General features: G+C 53.5%; 1 protein-coding gene across 2 annotated transcripts in view; it reads left to right on the forward strand.

The window, feature by feature from the left end:
• LOC149361677 (uncharacterized) overlaps positions 1-12,880 on the forward strand; it is a 122,320-nt gene that overhangs the window by 31,712 nt on the left and 77,728 nt on the right. The window contains exon 2 of one of the 2 annotated variants that reach the window (XM_089572758.1): positions 2,948-2,990. The exons of the other annotated variant lie outside the window; for it this stretch is intronic. The gene's annotated coding sequence lies outside the window, so the exon portion shown is untranslated. The remainder of the gene's footprint in view (positions 1-2,947; positions 2,991-12,880) is intronic. 2 annotated transcript variants of the gene reach the window in all.

Raw genomic sequence — 12,880 nt, forward strand, 5'->3', positions numbered from 1 at the left:
AGAACGCAGAAGGGTCCCAGGCTGTCGAAGCGCAGTCGCCTTTCGCCTCCTCTGCCCTGTTACGTTCACAGTGTGATTACAAAGGTAGAACCTTCTCTCGGTGTCCGCTTTGTCAATGCAGTCCTCTCACTCCAATATCTGTCGCCGGACGCTTGTTCCCGGGATCCCACAGCCTGCCCAGGTTGACTTATTGGTCTTAGTTTCGCCTGGAATGTCGTCAAAATGCGATTGTGCTCTGATTCATGCTTAGTCGGAAGGACCCTGCCCTGAATTCAGTTCATTTTATTTGATTGCCTCGAAGACCTCTTTAGAGCCATTACATAAGCGGTGGAATTGCGAACAGGTGATGATTAGAAGTTCTGAGGCCATGGTCTTCGAGACCATATGGCCGCGACGACATGAGGAATCCCGATGCAATCGAGAGACGAAATGAAATGTAATCTTCATACCTATTCTATTCTGCCGTGCATCTTACGGACACGATGTTTTGCAGTGTGCACACACAATGTTCACAAGGTTCGGTCTCCGCTCTATACTTTACGAATTGGAAACGAAGATTGCGAAATGAAACCGTCTCTTTGCTTGATATCACGCGCAACGTTTCCAGAGTACATACGCAACCTCGAAATCCATGCTGAATCGCCAGTTACCTCGATTCGAAGTTATTGTACACACACCGGACTTACTTTCGTATTTCACGAATAGAACCACTACAGAAATAAACTCACGTAACTGAGTGCCGGTTTAGGTTTCGCAAGTTTTGGTTATAACCTCTCCGCACGCAGTAAACTTAAGGAAATAATCGTTTGCGGAAGCTTTCAACTCCGCTTTTATAGTTTCCTTCGCGCAACGTTTCAGGCTTGCGCGGTGGAAATGGCTACCGTTGCCGATCGAAGACGTCGGTAGTTTTCGCTGTATATGCGGCCGCCAAAGCTCAGCCGGCGATCGCCGTTTGTCGACACTCAGTGAACCGTTCACACACGCATGCAAGGACGGACAGAAGCGCGCGCGTTCCTTCATCCGTGTCTGCAGTAGTAGCACGAGCGATATACACGCACCCTGTACGCCCATCTTCTCTCGAAACGCTTCTGTTGAACCCGGGCCTTCCCCCCACACTTTCGCAATGAGCATTTGTGTACACGTACACGCGATGCGCTCCTCGCGGGTTCGTCGGCCGGTGTCCGAGCTTGCAGTGCAAGCAGGTATGCGAGAGCGACGGAAGGAGGAGGGTAAGGGTTCCCCCTGGCCAGCTATACACATAGCGGCGATTCCGCGGGGCGCGCGGCTTTGATCTTGGGAGGGGAGCTACTTTCATCGCGATCAGCGGACCGAGGCCGTGGGGTGCATGCTCGGTCGGCTACGAGCCTCTAATACCTGCGCGTGTTTGTGCTCCCGCCATGCGTGTCTGCGCCTGTACACCGCCAGGTGAATCCCAGGCGCGCAGAAAGAGAAGCGAAACGAGGGAGACGGAAAAGAATCCCCGTCGACGCCGCCGGTCTGTCGTTGCCGTCGTCACACAGCTCGAGGAGAAGAGACGCTCTTTTCTCCATCACCTTTGCCGCTTTCTTTTCCGACGGTCACGCCTGGCCGAGTCCCGGTGCTAATCTCCGTGCCCTTTCTCTCGCCCGCTCTACTCCTGTCCCCCTCACCCTCGTCTCGTCTGCGCGCACGCAAAGTTTAGATTTCGCCTCCCCCTGGTATAGGCTGCATGGTCTCGCTCACGCATGCCTTGTTTCCGTGGCCGCTGCACTGATCGGGAGGGGAGAGGAGCCAATCTTCATTTCGTGCGCGGCAGCATCTATGGGGCTGTGCGTGCACATGCGCATGCTAATGGCTCGCTGTTATTCTCCTGCGGCTGCGTCTCTTTTCTGTTCCTGTGCGCGCGGGCTGTTTCTTATTTTTTTCCTCTTTTCACGTCGCCGAATTCCTCGCTTAGGCGTTGCGAATGCGGAAGAGAGAAACCATCTTGCCAAATGGGTGGCTGGATATCCACTCGAGCCGAACGTCGAGTGTTGAACCGCTTTCTTTTCTTGTTGCGTTTGATCTTAGGACCTTATTTTTTTTTTTTCTTGCACCCATCACCCTTTAGGTCGGCAAGGGACGCGGCAGACCAATGCCGGAGGCACTCTCGAGTCTCTGCGTTTGAATGTCAGCATGCTTCCCCGCCGAGGAACTACGAGAAGAAAAACTTGCTAGGATTTTTTCTTTTTTTTTTAATGCGATGTTGATTGCTTCAGGGCATATTCCTTCCAGATAGGATTTTACAAAATTGCGCACTCTAACGGGGAAATGCAGCATGTCAAGCTAGGAGTTCGTTCTTACGATGCCGTTCACTGAAGGCGCAGCAGCCAGGATAGGTGTTTCCAACGACGATAGGCTCCAAATGAGCAGTGTGTTCGCACCTGCCCAGAGCGATCCCCGGCCGACGGTAACATCATGCACATCATGCGTGGGGCCGATATAAATAAACTGTATCTGCCACACGACGAACTAATGGAATCAGTACCTTGAACGGACGAATGAATAAGTTAGAGTGAAAACGAGGCTCAGGATACTGCAGTGCTTGATGCGACTACTGATTAGATAACGCGCCGTTCTTGGGACGCCTTTGAGGTCGAGGCTGGGCTTCGAGCGTAACTGTGAGCCTCCTCCGGGGTTATCCCACGTTAACGTGTCTGTCCTTCCATAGTGAGCAATGTGATACGCTACGATGCGTCACGAGGTTTCCTAATAGTTGATTCGTTTATTTTCTAGACTTCTTTTCGGGTTCATAACGCACACATGGGCAAGTTCGCCATTGAACCAGCTTCATGACAGGCAGCTGCACTATCTTAGTGGCAGTAACAGCGGGGTAGCGCTGTCTGCTTTAGCACATATTGCTTGTGAATCCACGCATGAACCCACTTTGGACTATACACGCTAATGGTTTTTATTTTTTTTTTCGCAGACGACACAACGCATGACCTTTTGCGGATAACTCCTCTTACAAGGTAAGTCGCTGCCGCATTTCATTTCACGCACCGATGAACTTCAAGTGCGGCCCATAGTCGGCTGTGCTCGCGGTATCTGCGGTGTGCTCTTGTGTATATATACGGGAAGAATATTTGGGGCCGATACGGGAGAAAGCCAAAAAACTGGCAGTGCCCTATAGCTCGGCTGTGCCAGGATATGCGAAGCGAAAGCGAACGCAACGACGTGGCGCGCGGTATGACGTCATACCGAACGGCGGCGGCGGCTCCGCGGTGTGACGTCATGCCAGATGGCGCAGCGAGCGCGCGGCGTCCGCCAGCTGCAGCGGTTGCTAGGCAACGGCTCAAAGTCGGTCTCTGTGCCTCCTCGGAGCACCGCCATGGCGAAATCGCAAGTTCGTGGCCAATGTAGCTTTCGCTACTAAAAGCGAACCCAAAGTGGCACTGGCGCAACGAGCACTTGAAGGCCAATGGGTTCTAAACGAGGGCTGGAAGGGGCAGCTAAATCGAGCAAGAAGCCTCTCGGCGAGAATATGTTTTCGCGCATGCACGTCATATAGTGCGACCGTTACTTCTGGCGGCCTCGTACCCTTCTTACTGAGTGTCAAGAAAGGGAACGCAATCGATGTATGCGACGTCACAACATTCGAAGAGCTTTAAAGTTAACCCTACGTGCGTCTTTCGAGTTCTGTCAGTTAAGGGCACTGTTCCCGTTTGCCATCTAAATTTAGTGCGAACTTGCGGAACCTCTAAATACGTCGGTGTGGACTGCAGTGACATATAATACACGCCTGCACGTTCGATAGTGTGTAACGGCACTGTATAGTCCATGTGGCTGGCACAGTTCTCAGCTGTGCTCATTGCGGCGTGAGGCGCTAACACCTTGGGGGTTTATAAACGGTTTACTTGTGTAATTTATGAGCGGTGTACTTTTGTAAGCCCATATATATTACCTAGGGTTACTGCTCGTCGAGAGTGCGGAAAATTCCTGGCACATAGAATTCCTGAGTGTACGAGATGTCGCTTGTAGGTACAGCGTCCGCCGTCCTGTGACGCTTTCCTGCAAATTCCTTGCATGGTCGCACGTATTCGTGCGCACCCGTGTCGGCGCTCTACCGAGACCCTGAAGTATCGGGAAATCCTCACGCACGGCTCCCGAGCGGCAGTGTTCTGTGTGCGGCATATGAAGCCCAAGCTATGGCATCTAGCCACTATATCCAAGCGTACAGTCGGGGACAAAAGTCTCTGGACCACGTGTTCCTCAAACGAAGCCGATAGCTCTCCTATGAGACGGCGGCTGGAGACTACACTTGTGGAGAAGAAAGAACAAAGTTTTTACATTCGCCTCCACAAGTGGGGTCACCAGTCGCCAGGTAACTGAGCAGCTATCGGATGCGGGACCGTCGAAAACGTACTGGGACTATTCACCATATTTACCGGGGTGTAACGCGCGCATTTTTCTTTCTTTTTTTTCGGGAAAGTGAGCCTAAATTGGCATGGCCATGGCAATCGCGTACAAAACCGAAACTAACAGCATCCAGTGTCGCTTACCATGAGACGGTGTCTTAGCCTTTTATTGCGAAGCAATACTACTTTCGCTACCTCCTCAGCACGTGCCGTGCCGCATAGCCACGCTTGACCTTTCGCGTGACCTCGCTGCGTGACGTCATACCATCTGCTTAAAAACGGGGCCCCATCTCACACCGTCGCCTTGCGCGGCGCATAGCCACGGTCGTGGCCTGACTCCCGCTCCTCTCACCAGGGGCGCTGCGCGGTATGTGAAGTCATACCATCTGCTTAAAAACGGGTCCCCATCTCACGCCGTTGCCTTGCGCGGCGCATAGCCACGGCCACGGCCTGACTGCGCTCTTCTCGTCAACCCCATGAGATGCCGTGTGTGTCGTCATTCTTGTCTGTGCATGTTTACCCATGCCAAACATAGCAGAAACATAGCACAGCCAAGAGTATCACCATAGCCATACTAGCATAAGCATAACCAGAGCATCACCACAAGCGGTACAATAGCAGAACCACGTATTGCTTCGCAATTACGTGGCTTAACCAAGCTAAGCCACAGCCAATTTTTTACACTGGCTGGTGGCATTTTTTTTTGGGGACGTTTGCGCTCATTTTCTACGCTTTATCTCGCCGGCATTTGTCGCCAGGCTTGTTAGACATGCCCGCTGCTGTTGAAAAGCGGAAATTTTTAAGGAGTCTGCGAAAACGCGTCGCTATACGATTGCACGCTGTGATACGCTGACAGACAACAACTGTATACGAGAGTACTGGTGGAAAGGACGACTTAACGCCAGGATTGAGTTTTCTGTCTATAATTTCATGGCGCTACGGTGCCTGATTGTCGCGGGTTGGTTGCACATCGGCCCTGACTCATACTGGATGACAGTGCTTTTAGCATGCCCATGCGCACGGACAAAATAATGCAGGTGATTTGATGTCCCTTACGGCTAACCATGTTAAGGATAGAAAACTGGTCTTAGCAAATAGCCTCGCAGAAAGCCTCGAGCGTTTCATCGTATCGCGATGTCCTTATTTTATTTCTTATTTCGGCGGCCAAACAAGGCACGTGACATAGCAGAACATTGTAGCACGCAAGGGCTACTGCGCTTGCGTACCTTCAGGTACCTTCGTACCTGCGCAGGTACCTTCAGGGCAGACGAGCGATCTGTTTAAAGGCGAGAAGAACACAGGTAGCCGTGGCAATTTTCGCGCGACTTCCTTCACCTTGTGCGCGGCTAAACTTTGGCTGCTTATAGCGTCCCATTACACGACAGCACATCGCACAGGCGACCCTGATAGGGCCTGCGTCGGCTGTTTAGTGACGGTATTGTTGCGAAGGCAACAGTCTGCGGTACGCTAGTCGCCGAGCCATTCCGCGGAGCCGAGGAAAGGCCATACTGCGCATGCGCGAGGAGCAGTGACGTAACATGGCGCACAGCTGACGCGCCGCCGCCGTCGCTGCGCGGGTGACTCGGAGGTGCCGCCGCCGCGCTCGCCAGTAGCGCATGCGCCGTAGCGGCGCACAGCTAGCGTGCCGGGACGGCCGCCGCTGCCGCGCGCTCTCCATCGCCTCTATCTCTCTCTCCTCGTTGCTTTCGCAATCCTCCTCCAGGTTTAACAAGAACTAAATCATTGCCAATTTTTATTCCCCTGGGGAGCATCAGCGCTATCGATCAGGCTCAATTAGTTCGAGGAGGCACTGCGCAAGTCTTCGGAAGATTAAATTACTTTGTTCGCCAGGGCGAGGACCCACATCCATGCGAGCAACGCAATCAGCCCCGCATTTTCTGGTCCGGTGCCATGCCGACGGGGGCCGCAGCAGGGCGTGGGCTGTATTCTTTGTCTTCTTCTCATCGTCATCATTATTCATAGCTGCGCCCACCGTAGGGCAAAAGTGGTCTCCTGTTAACTCTTTCCTGAGGCAGCCGTGACCATGGCTATCCCAGAAAACTTCCTGATCCCATCATCTGCCCACCCAACCCTCTGCAGCCCTCGACTAAGTTTGTCCTCTCTTGACTGCCACTGCGTTAGCCTATAGGAGTTCTTTCTCTCTCTTTTACTCTGTGATCTCACTGCTCATATATTTCTCCCCTATTCTTTTTGTTTCGTCACGCTTTTAATATTGCTCTCATTTTTATAAGAATTCCTCTGACCCTTCTCTAATTGACATACGTAAAAATGGCTATCTCCGTTTGAATCAGTGTCGGTGTGTGGGATCTAATGCCCAAATCTAAAGTGGCACCTTGAGCTTCTTGGTTTTACCTGGAGAATACATACACCTTGTCTATGTATGGCCTTTCTCTCCCGCGCTATATCTCTTCGCTGTGTCCCAACGCTGCGTGTGGACTCTGAGAGGCGGGATAGTGGAGGCTCCCTACTACTACCGACCACCTGGGGTTCCTGAACGTGCATTCAAATCGCACGGCACACGGTGGGTTTTTTTTTTTTGCTTTTCGCTTCCATAGAAATGCGACCGCCGCCCGGATTTGATCTCGCGTCCTTGGGCTCACAGCAGCCCAACACCATAACCACTGATCCACCGCTGCAGGCGTTATCACTTGAATCTTCTCTGGCAGCAGAGAATTGTCGCTTTCTACTTCTTTTTGTTTTTATCACAAGCCCTGCGAGCTTCACTTTCTAGAGCAGTCAGCCTTCGCTGAGTGCTCTAGAAAGTGAAGCCCGCAGGGCTTGTGATGAAGGCTGAGTGCTGGTTACCCTGCGCTTCTTACCTCTACATATACTCTGACCCCAGGCGACTGCCCTTTAGTTCAGGGCACCTAACGGTGCAGAACAGTCTAGTGTCATCCAGGAAAAGAGCTCCGAATTCGTGCCGGTCGCCTCTGTATTTACACTGTCCTCTCCTTAAACGCGTTGTTTAGCCCGGGAAATGCCAACAAAACGCCGTCTGTGTCGCTGGCCGCCTGGCCTTAGCGACAGCGCCGACTTTTCCCCGTCGCGTGTCTCCGTGTGACCGCTCGTCACAGGGGGCTTCTATTTCAGGCGCTCCTGCGTGGTAGATGCGTGCGACCACCGCTTTTCAAGGGGCGGTCCCTCCAGGCAGGCAGGCGAGCTGGACAGACCGTTGTTGGAAGGCTGGGTTTCTCAAGCTAGCCTCCACGCGACCCGTACGCTTTTCTTGAGGCCTTCCGGCAGTCTCGTGGGCGTTTTGTGAGCCCGTGCGCGGGAGCCAGTCCGAGCTTCCGCCTTCCTGTGCCCACGGCGTCTAAATGGACGTTCGTCGGAGTAGTTAAACATGTGTCTTTGTAGGTTACTGTTCTTGCGGCTGCGCTGTAGTCGAGGGGAATAGCAAGTCGCGGGTCTGGGGTAGTTAGGTGATCATGTTTCACATGAAGCACACAGGAAGTCACGCACGCGGAGTGAAGACGACAAACAACAGTGAGGGCTAAAGAAAGCGACAGCAGTTGTCTGCAGTCTTCACTCCGCGTCCGCGTCTTTCTGTGCGCTTTGTGTCAATCCAGCGAGACACTTCGGCCTTCAGGGGCCAGACATGCAAGAGCAACTGCTTCTCAGTCATTACGCTTTGATTAGTTCTTCGTCCGCAAAAAGAAACAAGTAAAAGTAAAATAAACAAGCAATAGCCCGGTTGGCGCGAAACGAGCCCGTCTTTGACGCAGAACAGTGAAGAAAAATCGAAATTTTACTACATTCCTCTCTCTCCCTATCGCTCTGCTGGTCCGAATATTGTCCGTCACTCTGGATGGCCCTGTGTGTAGTTTCTTCGGCACCGCTGCGATTCACGCATAAAAAAAAAGCAGCGATGTGAGCTTAGGTAGGAGGCACAGACGGGCCAGACATCATCTGCGGTGTATTCTTTTTGCGTTTTTCTTTTTCTGCCTTCATCTCTCTCCTTTTGGACTTCAGAAACGATCGAGCCAGGCAGTGCGCGCACACGCGGCCGCGAGCCAGCCATCCAGAGATCTTCGTGTGGATGGGCTACTACTGAGTACTGCGATGCATCGCCCTCTGCGCGGACTTCATATATACACCGCGTTTTCAACCGCCTGGAGAAGAAAAGAAAGCGGGCGGGCAGGTCGTGATGGCGGCTGCAGTGTCTTCTTCCCGTCGGCGTCGCTCGTGAGGAAAGAGCGCCCATCCGTGGCATCGCGGCGCGGCTTTCGCCGCCGCCTGTGCGCTGAATGCGAGTGCGGGGCTGGGAAAGGGCAAGCCCAATGGTCTGCACTGTCCGGCGGTGATGGTCCGCTCTCTTGTAGACACACGGAAGCCACGGCTGGCGTCTGCGTGTACATGCGGCCTCTCGAACGACCTGGGATGACTATAAAAGGGCCAGTACGGCGGACGGAACGAAGAATAAGAAGCACGGGGGCAGATCCCGCGCCGGCCTCGAGAGCTCTGAAGAACGTTGCTTGGAGTGCGTGCAAAGGGCTGTGCAGTGCGGGGACTTCTATTTTTAATGCGAGAGCATTAGAGTTCACGTGAGGAGCGAAATCCCCCGTCCGGTGTCGCAGAATTAGCTGATTGGTCGAGGGAGGTCACATGACCTTGTGACGTCATAACACCCTGCCCATCGTGGCAGGTCCACCGGTTTGTGAGCAACCTGACCACAGGCGGGAATTAAGCTTATGATTGGTAGAGAGAGGTGACGTGACCTTGTGATGTCATTACATCCTGCCCACAGAGTTGTGAGCAACCTAGTTTATAGACGGCAACCTAGATAAAGGGTCGAAATCAAACATCAGAAAATTCTGGGATATATGCAAATGTCGGCACCGTTACAGCATAGCTGATAACTGCTACTGCAGGTAGCAGTCCGAACATGGGAATTGATGGACCGATAATTGTAAGGAAACCGACGCGAACGAGCACAGAAGCTGTAACAGAAGCTGCGAAAGACGTGAAGCCTAATGCTACCATATTTTTCTCTTAGGCCGACTTAAGCGTCCCCAAATAGTTGTCTGCGAACGATGCGCCCCTACTTTGTGGTGAGGGAAGGATACGGTCTGGGAAGGGCCCTTCTTGCCTACATCATAATCTCGTAATGTTTGATGAGCTGAGTAAAGTTTCGCTCCGATTAGCGTACCACCAACCGAAGGCGAATAGGTTCTTTTTCTCTTCTTTCTTGCTTTGCACCAGGGGTGCCCCGTCGGAGACGGCTTGTTATTACTTGAAGGCTGAAGGTCTATAGGAGATGATACTTGCAAACAACAGAGAACTTGCAGGGGATATAACTTGAAGCTTTATATACAATAGCTTACATATATATACAAGTTGAGCAGTGAGCACAACAACAACATGGAACTGGCTAACATTTAGGGGAGGCCCCTACTCGGCATAGCCGAAGATGCGTTACATCTATTTCCGTAGCCCAGAACCCCTCTTCCGGGCTCCGGGACCCAGTTTTAAAGACACATGGGCCCGGCCCACATTCATCAGCATCCAATCGTGTCAAACCCTTAACACGATTGGTTTTTAGCCGCGTGGTCCGCCCTCCAACTTCCTTAAGGCACATAACTCTCTCTCAAATGTACATATTGTAAAAAGGGCATCATTTTCCCTTAAAACACCGTACATTCCGAGAATTCACACACATACGGATTGGCCCCCCGGGTTACGTGCTCCGCCCCACACTTCCACCGTAGTAAACAAACTCTCTCCCCTATGGAAAGAAAAAGCAAAACACATAAGAACAACATGTCAAAACACTGCCACGGGTATGTTTGTCTCCCCAGTCCCCGTGACCTTGACGCTTCCCGGCACTAGGGCAATTGTCGGCCCCAACCCAGCTGCGACTGTCGCAAACATCGCCCGGGAGCGCAGATCCACTTTCCGATAAGAGTCGGATCACAATGGACTGCCGAAGCCACCAGTTGTCCTCCGGGGTCGGGGCGGCGACATAAGTCAAGCGGCCGCCACTGTCCCCAATTAAGCAGGTGGCAGTGCTCGTCCTGTGCGGCGGCGTCTTCTGCGCGCGGCCCGTTTCTTGAGCCCGCGTTTTTGTCGAGCCTCGGGGCTATCCCGGACGCCAGCCAGCTGCACCGCCGCCCACAGCTCCCATTCATCCGGACGCACCGGACCCCGCTTCGTTCGGCAGTGTTCTCTTCTCAAAAGAAAAGCGGTCGAACCCCCGAACGAAGCGTCCGAAACTTAATTGGGCCGCAAGTGGTGTTTGTGAAGCCGCGGTGAGCTGTCGGCGTAAGATGAAACGGCGGCTTGACCTTTTTATGGTCTTGGTTCTTTGTGCACTGGCACAAAGGCGAGGAACACGCGTCCTTCCCCAAAAGGGGACAATGGGAGGCTTGGGTGAGCCCGCTTTGCTGCTCTCCTCGCAGCCTTCCCCCCCCCCCCCCCCCCCCGCCGGGGGCTCTCCGGGTTCTGCAGCGGCGACACCAAAGGCGACAGAAAGATGGGCGCTCCTAATGAGACCGCGCGCATCCCCATATCTCCCTGGGGCCCGCTCAACGACGAAGCCCCCCTTCCTCAGCCGCGAAGAAAGGAGGGGGGAGGGGGAATAAACACACATGGCGCATGCTAGCCCTCTACAAGCTGTGTTCTGCATATTACTGTATCAAGTCACCCGATGCCTGGATTTGACCAGAGGATCGAAGTAGCCCATGGCGTTGTTCTCACGAGGACGAAACTCTCCTATTCGTGAGGTGCTATAATTTAGAATCCTAGCAATGCGACAGCTGATGCTTTATAGAAGGGGGGATGGCTGGCTCTAACAGTGAGATTGGTTCTCTTGTCCTGTCTGCATCTTTTTGCACCAGACGGCTGCGACTGTACATCCTACAGCAATCTCCGTGAGCGCCTGCCACACTATACACAAGAGCATGTCTTGCGCCACATCATAGCCGATACTCTTTTATTGCGAAAGCAATACTACTTGCACTTTCACGCCTTTGCCGTGCCGCGGCGGTGACCACCATTGACCTTCATTTGACCTTGATTGCATTAGATTTGATGGGATTGGACTGGATTGAATTAGATTAGATTATATTTCATTAGATTACATTACATTAGAGTAGATTACATTGGATTGGTTTGGATTTGATTGGATAGGAGTGGATTGGATTGGATTGCATTGGAATGGATTAGATGGGATTGGATTGGATTGGATTGTTGTCGTGTCCGGTCGCTGTGTTGAATGCAGCGAAAGACGCACACGGTACTTTAAGACTTCGTTTATTTAAAGCCGATGAGGGTGCGACCAGCGTCGACCGAGGCAGGAGCCGAACTGGCCGCCCGAAGAAAGGAGGGAGCGGAGAAGCGTCCACGGGAGGGAGTGGCTTCCCAAAACAGGAGGAGGATGCGGGGGCGCACGGGGGCGCACCATGGGGGGGCATCTGGCGACAGCGTGCGGCGGAGAAGCGTCCACGGGAGGGAGTGGCTTCCCAAAACAGGAGGAGGATGCGGGGGCGCACGGGGGCGCACCATGGGGGGGCATCTGGCGACAGCGTGCGACGAAGGGCAAGTGGTCGTTAGGAGGAGGATGCGAGTGGTCGTTAGGAGGAGGATGCGGGGGCGCACACACACAAAAGCAATAAGGGGACACAACACTTCCTTCCCCCTTAGTAAGTTGCCTGGTATCGTGCAGGGGGTCGGCGCTCACGCGTGGAGGCGCGCTGGCTTTGTGCGCTCGGGGGAGAAACACTTTGTCGTGTCCGGTCGCTGTGTTGAATGCAGCGAAAGACGCACACGGTACTTTAAGACTTCGTTTATTTAAAGCCGATGAGGGTGCGACCAGCGTCGACCGAGGCAGGAGCCGAACTAGCCGCCCGAAGAAAGGAGGGAGCTGAGAAGCGTCCACGGGAGGGAGTGGCTTCCCAGAACAGGAGGAGGGTGCGGGGGCGCACCGTGGGGGGGCATCTGGTGACAGCGTGCGACGAGGGGCAAGTGTCGTTAGGAGGAGGATTGAGTGGTCGTTAGGAGGAGGATTGAGTGGTCGTTAGGAGGAGGATGCGAACTGTCGTTAGGAGGGGAATGCGAGTGGTCGTTAGGAGGGGGCGCACACACACAAAAGCAATAAGGGGACACAACACTTCCTTCCCCCTTAGAAAGTTGCCTGGTATCGTGCAGGGGGTCGGCGCTCACGCGTGGAGGCGCGCTGGCTTTGTGCGCTCGGGGGAGAAACACTTGTAGGCTGGCTGTTGTTCGCTGTGTCTCCTAGGTCTGTCCTGGGCGAAGTCTCTTCTTCCGGGAAGAGGTGCCAGGCTATGTGGGAAAATGGTGCACGTGTTCTCTCTGCTGGCGGACAGCTCTCAGACGGCGTCGTAAATCTACGCAGCTGGTTGAGATGTCGGCGTGCTACTGTGCCATGTATGTTGACGAGCCAAGAGCGCAGGCCTATGCGTCTGACAATTGTAGCTTCCTCCCAGCGTGGCTTTTTCAGAAACTGTCGGGCGAGGACGCGCTGC

Source organism: Amblyomma mixtum, chromosome 2 (genome assembly GCF_055824585.1).
Source record: "Amblyomma mixtum isolate Tamu chromosome 2, ASM5582458v1, whole genome shotgun sequence".
Taxonomy (NCBI): Eukaryota; Metazoa; Arthropoda; class Arachnida; order Ixodida; family Ixodidae; genus Amblyomma; species Amblyomma mixtum.